We start from the raw sequence: 7991 nt of genomic DNA on the forward strand, positions 1-7991 counted from the left end.
TTTCGATGCGGCAACAGGAAGTTTCCTAATGGAAAGGAGCCATCGGATTATGTTGAAGCGCTCTGCTTACCCCTCCATTCTCAAGGGTTATGTCACGTTCGTGTGTTGAGAAGGACCAAGGCGCAGCGGATGTTGAGTTCCACATAATTTATTAAACGTGAATCTTTAAACAAAACAAGAAACGAACAACAAACCGTGACTACAGAGGTGCTACATACACTTACTCAAAATACAAAACACAATATCCCACAAACACAGGTGGGAACAAACACTACTTAAATATGATCCCCAATTAGAGACAACGATTACCAACTGCCTCAAATTGGGAATCATACAAATCACACCAACATAGAAAATTAAACCTAGAACTCCACATAGAAATAATAAACTAGAACACCCCCTAGTTACACCCTGACCTACTCCACCATAGAAAATAAAGGCTCTCTATGGTCAGGACGTGACAGGTTATGGTGTGTAGGGGTTACCGACCGACCATCATCAACATCGCTGACTTCAGAGTCAAAAGTCAGACTGAACCGAGGAGACAACGAGAGTCAATGGCGCTTGAGGTAACGTTAACCCGTCATGAGTCACGACTGTGTTGTTGGACTAGGCAAGCGTTAGACACTGGACAAATTTGTTGCAACTCTAGGTGAAAGTAACCAGTTAATTGCATCTCTAGTTTTTTGTGAAACACCCCCCCAGCAACTAACGTTAGCATGCAACTCAACTGCAACTACAATTGCAACACAGTTTCTCCGTGTAGTCCTGTTATTATTAGGTAGTTACTGTAGCTAGCTTCCACCTCAGATAGTGAAGCACTGGAATACATTTTGTTGAAATACTTTTTTTGGGGGGGGGGGGTGTTTTGTTAGTTCCACCTCATTTAGATAGACTGAAGTTGACATAGCTAATGTTTGCTGTCCATGTGACCGAAGTGAAGAACAGCTACTGCTGGGAGAGGGAAGGATTGGAGAGATGCCTGCAACACAGTGAGGTAAGCTATAGCCTAACCGATATTTTGTAGCTAGCCTAAGGGTTGTAAGTGTGTATTTGGTGGATATAGGAAGAGGTTGTAGGTAACTTTAGGATAATTATAAAAACATTATTACTAACAGGCCCATGGATGCAGTAATGAAACCCTGGCCACTGATAGGCATCCAAGTGTGAGGGTGCACTCGAGGGACTCACATGCTGATGTCTGGCATGAGTATTACCAGTGACACATTGCCAAAGGTGTGAGGAAACAGCTGGTGGCCATCGGGAAGCCAGAGGTACTGTCATATTTCATAGTAAAATCAGAACTATGGTTTGTGCAACCTATATCTGGCTCTAGAACCATCCCAATGGACTCTCCTGAATGCCCAAAGAGATTGAGTGGCGGTCACTTTGGGTATGTTCCGAAAATGGAGAAGGAGCAGGCCATTCAACAGCGAATTGAAAAATACACACACACACATCCATAAAGGAAATCAGAGTGGACTGTTTTTCCACTGATATTTTTACCCGTTTCAACGAGCGTGCTACATTGTCCCAGACCTGCTGTTTTGACTCTCTCTCATACCTGCTGTCTCCACCTATGAATGCTCAGATATGAGAAGCCAATTGACATTTGCTCCTGGGGTGTTGTAACTTTTTAAAGTGGCAATCAGCAGTAGAAACAATAAAAGTGTCCTCCCTTCTCCTCTTTTGGTAAAAAGCTGAGGGATGGGGCTGGAGAAATGTAACCACTTTCAAATTCATAGAGCTATAGAATCCATTATATCAAAATGATAGTTTTAACCATGTTTTGAGGCTGTAATGTGTTTGCTGACATTTTCTTTGTTAACAAACGGATTAGAACAAGCTTATATTTGGGGTTTTGATCGGGTCCGACATTTGAACTAAGCTCATGAGGCATTTCTAAGTTATATTCTTCAAGAATCAATGGTTGCATATCATTCATATATAAGTGCAAAAATTGATGTAGAAACTGCTGATTGCCCCTTCAAGGTATGCTACTGTTGTTTTTCTACTGATCTTGTGCATGATGCAAAGACTTCCAATCACAAGCCTTTCATGTGAATCCTTTTGTTTCGTTGGAACTTGTAAAAACACCTTAATAACATTGACAGTATTTTTGTAATCCTGTTTCTATGATCTGTTTCCACTACCATGTAGCCAGGTCGCTTTGGGTAAAGGCATCTGCTAAATGGCATATATTATTAAAGTCTCCTTTGACTCTAGATGCCCAGGGTAGCTACCATTCCTTTCCAATAGATGGCAGTCAAAGCTAGTTTAAGTCACTCCTCTAGCAACAGGGACACGGGGTTAGTGCATGTTGAAAGTAGTTTTATCTTCAAAGCAAGTTTATCAGGTTACGCTTGAACCTGTTATAGTGGACAAGCTAACTAATACTATTTTTTACATAAGGCGCAAGCATTAGGACTATGTCTTGAATAAAAAAATGACAGGAGGCTAGATTTACTAAATTAACTGGTTTTATTCAAACTCAAACCATATGTAAATGCCACTTGCTTCTGGGTATGCGCGCCTTTTACATTAATAGATACATTAAATAGAACTTGGTGCTATTTGTGACGCTTGACGCACTGCAAATCCTGCCTCTCTCATCTCCTCATTGGTTTTTAGGAGCATATAACCAAGTGGGTGATTGAAAGATTAACTGAGGTCCACACTCCAGCCCAGTTTGTGGCGGTAATGCACCTTAAAGTTGGTTGTCAACCGCCATATAGAGTCCAAAGAAGAAGAAGCCTGAAGGAGGAGAGATTACTAGAAACAAACTCGGTTTACCCTTTTATAAGTGGGTTAATTTTCAGAGCAGAGGACCATTTGTGCATTTCACGTAAAATAACAACCCAATGTTAATATCCCAAGATGAATTAGCTAGCAACAGCAAGATATTTAGCTAAATTGCCATAAATGTTTAATGCTTTTCAACCTGTCCCAAATTAATATAGTTGGTTCAGAGTTACTTTTGATATTTCAACCTGTGTGTCCTGATCGCATCTGGTGTGCGTGGGAAAAATCAACAGCGAGCGGTCTGTTGATTCTGCCCACCCACACCAGATGCGATCAGGACACGCAGGTTGAAATATCAAAAGGAACTCTGAACCAACTATATTAAGGCCAACTAGTGCTTCACCTGACTACTAGAAGTTGATACTGTCGCTAAACAACCTCTTGCTAGCATAACAAATGACTAGCTAGAAATCTTACGATTTCGGGTGTGTTCGTAAATCCAATCAGGTGTGCCAGAGTGCGCTTGCAAATTCAGAGTGTTTGTCTGATTGTCCATTCTTAAATTCAGAACGTTTCACTCTCGGAGCGCCCACTGGATGCTTTGGCCGAGGAGTAGGGTTGATCCTTATGGAATGCCGATAGGCTCTTAAAACCTCTTGCAGCTCCCCCCCTACTTTGTGCAATTTCTGCCTGAAGACATACCCAAGTCTAACAGCCTGTAGCTCAGGCACAGAACCAAGGACATGCATATTCTTGGTACCATTTGAAAGAAAACACTCTGAAGTTTGTGTAAATGTGAATTGAATGTAGGAGAATAACAGAATAGATTTGGTTTAGATAAAACAATGGAAAAAACATACGTTTTTTCTTTTTCTATCATCATCTTTAAAATGAACAAGATAAAAACATTCAGATAGGATGATGGGGACAATTTCAGTGAAAAACATAAGAGGGCAACAGTACTTGTGCAAAGTTTCAGAATGATAACTTCCAAAATGAGTGGGCTACATGACATTTATCATGAAGTCACCCAGGTGTCCTAGGTAGGCTAGTTGAGAACAAGTTCTCATTTACAACTGCGACCTGGCCAAGATAAAGCAAAGCAGTTCGACACATACAGAGTTACACATGGAATAAATGAACATACAGTCAATAATACAGTAGAAAAAGTCTATATACAGTGTGTGCAAATGAGGTAAGATAAGGGAGGTAAGGCAATGAATAAAAATTATTTAATTTATCTATTACATTCTTAGGGGGCCCATGGAAGAATAAGGCTATAAAATGCTGTCCCACAGTTGTGAGAGTGATTAGATGATATATTTTACTGATGTGGTCCGTGTTACTTCAATGATCATGGTTTTGGATCTAACCTTCCACCTCCAGCAGCCAGTCCCTCCATAAACATATGACTCTGCTCTTTGATTGGTACTAGGTGGGGAGAGCTCTGCGTTGAAGAGAGAAGCTATGTCTTTGGCCAAAAGAAGCTTCTCAGCATAGATGAAAACCTCTGAAGAGGCTTAAGTGTCTATTCATGTAAGGCAGGAGACCTAGACACTCCAGACCCTCTTTGAATCTATAAAGTTTTTAAAAAGTCATAGTGAATTTGCCCTGAAGATTTTAACTAATGATATGAGATTCCTTAGATATATGAAAACTCACTGCTCAAGAGCATCCCGTAGCCTACTTTCTAAGTAGAACTTTGTGGCTGACTCCACCAGGGTATCCCTCTCCTCCAATGTATGAATGTATCGCACTGAACTCAACATGACCAGTTGTTTGGAGGCCTCTATGACCGCTTCGTCAACAGTTTGTGCTAACTGGATCTTAGATAGTTCAATAAGTGTTTTGGGACAAATTAGCAAAACACTAAACTGATTATCATTACCCTTAGAAAGATTGACTGCCAACAAAAGGAAACCAGATCCCATGTGGAATAGTATTCATGAACAACTACAACCCTAATCATTTTTTAATAACTTAGTGCAAATTAACAATAACATAACATCCATCACAGTATAAAGTGACTTTCCTTCTCCAACTTCTCTCTGAAGTAATATTCCGCAATTTTTTTTCAGTTCTGGCACAGGAGGTTGTAGGCCACATACTTGCCTGTATAGCCCCTCTGAAAAAAATGTGGCTCTACACCCCCATGTACCAGACAGACAGCAATCATGTGGCCCACCTGCTTGTATACGCCATCATAGAGTGCTGTCACACAGACAAATTACATAACATACAAAAATCACATCTTACTCAAGTCATACATATTGCCATAAACAAACATGCCAGTTGGTGTAAAAGTGTAACTCACCTTAAGAGTTGCAAGAAAAGCATTTTTTACCAATCAGGTCCCTCAAATATTGCAGAATAATGGATGGCACTCATTAGCAGCAGGAGAAATTATCTTGAGGGGCCACCCTCATCAGCAGCCCCTTCGCCTATTTCATTAGCATCCCTAAAAACCATGTCTATGTTTGCCTCCGGATTAAAGTGGGCTCTCTTAAAGCCTATCATTGTGCAATCATAAGCGTTGTCCCTCATCACGTTAATTTGGTTGGCATCAGGGGCAAAAGTCAACCTTGCTGCTCATTAACTTCAGCAGTGTTTGCAGGTCAACACTGAAAAAGAGACATTCAGAATAACAAATACTTCCCACAATTCGTCTGTAATAACAAGACATTGAATTATTTACAGGGATGACTTACTCATTGTCATCATCAACAGACAAGAGTGGACTCCATGGAGGGGAGGCCACATATTGTGGTGAAGGTGGACAATAAGCTTCAGGTGCAATAACGAGTTTGGTCCAGCAACACGGCATGATATTCTATGCAGCCTCTGAGACATGTCTCTGAGGGCAGTCGCCCTCGGGTAAACAGGAAGCATGCTGTCCCTCACTCTGCGTTTCTGCACCCGGATTCCCAATTCCCTTAATTATGCTCGAACAGCCTCCGGTCCAAGTTTTTCATTCCTAGCCACGAAGTCCATCATCTTTTCATCCAGAGCCAAGTCTGACATGTCAGAATATAACGGAGCATGTGACATTGAAGTGTCTGGAAAAAAAGAGTAACAATGGCCAGGTGTTACGCACACCTCTATGGAGAGGGAACGCAACACCCTGCTACAACTCAACTCCCCGTGAAGTGAAAGAGGTATGGACTGTAGGTGTGAGTAAGGACGACAAAATGGAGATTTTAACATTACTAGGATTTTATTCACGGTAATATTGGGGGGAAAAAAATGGGGAAAAGGGGCTGGACAGAACCAAAGCAAAGAAAGTAAATATCAAAGCCCCCTCTCCTAACTTAGCACCACCTCTGGTGCGCTAACCAAACTACATTGGGTGGTCCGCCCAGGTCTTACCTAGTGTGCCTATACAGCGAATATACTACGGGTATATGTATTGCCTAAGCACTCCCTAGGTGCCTTCCTCTTCCCCCCTGGGAACAAATGAAACAGAATATTAAACAATTACTCAAACTTAGAAACAAAGGACATCAAATAAGCTCGATCTGAGCAACAAACTCACAAAGAACATACCAACTGCTCCCAGCAACAACTAACAAAGTACATACCAACGACCAACATGCTATAACCCTCAGCCATCAACCTCCTCTCTCAGCAATGATCTATATCACATTCAATCTCTCTGCAATGACCTTCCAGCAATGATCTCTCTTCTGAACAGAACACTGGCTTTATTATAGCTTCAGAAGGAATGGGTAATTAGAGACAGCTGCGTCTTGACAAAGGGGCGGGGTCAGCTCTCCAATTAGCCATGGAGTTGGCCAACCAAGCGGCTTGGGGATTTCAGGAAGCCATCTCCTGAAACACACTCAAAGACACAAACTACAACACAGAAACTGGGGAACGTAACACCAGGGATGAGGTAATGTATATCATCATAGTAATTTTAAAGTCTTGATTGTAGTCATTCTAAATTGTTTGAATGGTACCAAACTGGAAACCATGCATCACGTCTTTGTAGTTAATAAAATTTCTCCCAAGCACAACTGACATTTGATGACGTTTTACTGTTGCTCGGGACACGTAGAATATCTGCGATCTGAGGCACACTGAAAGCACAGGACATTAGAAACCTCAGTTTCTCTTGAGTGATGGCATAACACCTCTAGCTCCTCTCCAATGCTGAGGAGCCCGGTAACCGGAACTGGTTGTAACAATAAATCAACACTGTGTTTAGGCTACTTAATGTATTGTGACACTGCCTGCTCCTCTCATTCCTAAAACACTTTAAAATGATTGTAACTGTCACAAATTGTGGCCAAGTAATTTGAAAGACATAAATATAAATGTTGACTCAGAACAAATACAATGGGCAGCAGGAGAACCAGCAGGAGAACGAATCTACGGTCTATCAACATTACCTGGTTTGATTGCTCAACAGTAAACCCAACCACACCCACTACAATGCTGCTTACCTTACTATAATACTGCTTACCTTGCTGTGCATGCCAGCCAGAGGTACACATCTCGGTTCAATTTGTTGTGAAGAAGGCTTCAGGGTGCCCAAGAAAGTTCAGCAAGCGTCAGGACTGTCTCCTAAAGTTGATTCAGCTGCGGGATCGGGGCACTACCAGTACAGGAATGCTCAGGAATGGCAGCAGGCAGGTGTGAGTGCATCTGCACGCACAGTGAGGCGAAGACTATTGGAAGATGGCCTGGTGTCAACAAGGGCAGCAAAGAAGCCACTTCTCTCCAGGAAAAACATCAGCGACAGACTGATTTTCTTCAAAAGGTACAGGCATTGGACTACTGAGGACTGGGGTAAAGTCATTTTCTCTGATGAAACCCCTTTCCGATTGTTTGGGGCATCCGGTAAAAAGCTTGTCTGGAGAAGACACGGTGAGCGCTACCATCAGTCCTGTGTCAGGCCAACAGTAAAGCATCCTGAGACCATTCATGTGTGGGGTTGCTTCTCAGCCAAGGGAGTGGGCTCACTCACAATTTTGCCTAAGAACACAGTCATGAATAAAGAATGGTACCAACACATCCTCCGAGAGGAACAAAACATCGATATTTTTGGTCCATGGCCAGGAAACTCCCCAGATCTTAAATCCGTTGAGAACTTGTGGTCAATCCTCAAGAGGCGTGTGGACAAACAAGATTCTGACAAACTCCAAGCATTGATTATGCAAGAATGGGCTGCCATCAGTCAGGTGGCCCAGAAGTTAATTGACAGCATGCCAGGGCGGATTGCAGAGGTCTTGAAAAATAATAGTCAA

General features: G+C 42.0%; 1 long non-coding RNA gene across 1 annotated transcript; it reads left to right on the forward strand.

Moving 5' to 3' along the window:
- The first annotated feature begins 428 nt into the window (after positions 1 to 428).
- Positions 429 to 2214, forward strand: LOC118944768. Its single transcript, XR_005040066.1, has 3 exons — positions 429 to 569; positions 876 to 997; positions 1119 to 2214. It is a non-coding gene; the product is annotated as an uncharacterized LOC118944768 (long non-coding RNA).
- Positions 2215 to 7991: the final 5777 nt, after the last annotated feature.

The sequence above is a fragment of the Oncorhynchus mykiss genome, chromosome 27, assembly GCF_013265735.2.
Source record: "Oncorhynchus mykiss isolate Arlee chromosome 27, USDA_OmykA_1.1, whole genome shotgun sequence".
In the NCBI taxonomy this organism is placed as follows: Eukaryota; Metazoa; Chordata; class Actinopteri; order Salmoniformes; family Salmonidae; genus Oncorhynchus; species Oncorhynchus mykiss.